Below are 1907 nucleotides of genomic sequence, written 5' to 3'. Positions count from 1 at the left end.
TAGATACAGAGAGTGGGGTGTGTGTGTGCTTCAGTATGTGTCTGTGTAGGAGGGCAAAGAGTTCTCCTAGGGGATTTATGCTTTACATACAGAGCTGTTTCAGTGCTGAGAGAATTACTTTCTGGGTGGTGACTGGCCAAACGGATATTTGCCTGGACTCTGAAAGCCAGCTCAACGTTAGCTTACAGCATGAGATCAACAAAAACAAAACCCTTCTCCCCCTGAGGTTTATACTTAGCCAGATAATTAGGTTTAAACGTGTGCTTTTTGCCTGCAGGAAGGAGAAGAGAAGTGGGTGTCAGGAAGGCACTGCCAGACTGAGCCTCAGCTAGGAGTAGGAGCCCAGGGAAGGCGGTTGAGCTCTCCAGGCTGCAGGGCCAGCAGGCCTGGGAGAACAGAGGAGAGCTGGGCAGGGAGACTGGCTCCTGGGAAAGAGAGTCAGTGTAGCCGAGTTCTGATCTAGCTTTGCTGCCAGGCTTGCCACTAGTTTCTGCATCCTCCTGTGTCCATTCGCTAAAGGGGGTAGATTTGTAAGCCCTCCCAGCACTGACGTTCAATCTGGGTTCAAATGACCTTTCCGGAGCATTACTAAAGGCTAGGCGTTGGCTTACTGCCTTCATTATCTCCGTTCTCCTTAATTATTTTACAGCCTCCTGGATCCAGGTGTCTCTCAGTGTGGAGTCCATTTGCAAGGTGTAAATAATGTCTGCTGTTGCCTGGAAGGGCCATGGACTGCCTCTGGTGCAAAGGAGGAGTTAAGTCAGGAAAAGCAGGGAAGGAACCAGAGTGGGAAAAGGACTTGGCCAAATGATGTGCCTGTCCGCAAAACACTTGGGCTGGCTTTCCCTGCCTCTTCAGTCCCAGATGGTGACCGTCGCAGGGTCTACACCAAGTCTCCTTGCCTAGCCCTATATGGGCTAGATGACCACATAGGCAAAGTGAGCCACTTGAGAACACAACCCTGCACTCCAATGTCCCCTCCTCCTTCCCTGGCAAGTCCAGGTCCTAGGATCGCTCACTCATTCAGCTTATACAAATTCCTTTCTTCCCAAGAATTGGGGTAGCTTATGAACTTAGGCACTAAGGCAACCTGTGGCTCTGGGAATCTCCTGAGCATTTTTCTGGAGCTTTCTCACTTCTCCCCCACCCGCTTCCAAGAAAAGCCTTATGCCTTACACCAGGCATCAGGAACTTCCACACACCGCTCCCTTATCCTTTATAGGCCTTTAGCAAGATCCTCTCCTTCTGGGACCTCAGGTTTCCCTTCCCTATGTGCCATAAGGCAGCCTTGAGAGGAGCAGTCCTGGGGGGCATCCTTAGAGACCAGCAAAGACATGCAATGCGAGCACAATCAGGCTTCCTTTCCTAGCAAAGGGGCATTTGTTTTTGCATATTTCCAATATCAAGAGAGTCCATAGTTCCTAGAGAGATATGGGTTCTTCATTCATTCAACAAACATTTATTAATTAGGTTAATATTTCATTGAAATGGAAGCCAATGTGAGAGCTGGACAAGCCTTAGAATTCAGGGCCATTTTACAGAGAAGGACATTCCTGAACCAGGGGAAGTGCTGACTTGCTCAAGTTCAAGGCACTGAAATTAGACACAGCACCCATGGCTTCGGAGTCCGAATCCAGCAGCTTTTCACAAAGCCCACCGCTGCGTAGTATGACTTAGAGAAGAACTATGTAAACTTGAATAGTAGTGGCCCTGTCTTATCTAAGTGTATCCTTTCTGTTAAAATTGGTATCTGAAAGTGAGATAGCAAACGGTGTAGCTCTCTAATATAGCAATTTCTTTCAAGACATTGATGGTGGTGTCGATGTTCCTTGACGACAGGGATTATTTTGCTAGGAATTTGAGACGGGGGGGGGGGGGGGGGGGACGGGGGGACGTTGAAAGCCGTG

The sequence above is a fragment of the Tupaia chinensis genome, unplaced genomic scaffold (genome assembly GCF_000334495.1).
Source record: "Tupaia chinensis unplaced genomic scaffold, TupChi_1.0 Scaffold143769_1, whole genome shotgun sequence".
Lineage (NCBI taxonomy): Eukaryota > Metazoa > Chordata > Mammalia > Scandentia > Tupaiidae > Tupaia > Tupaia belangeri.
Note: the sequence above shows the minus strand (reverse complement) of the source record.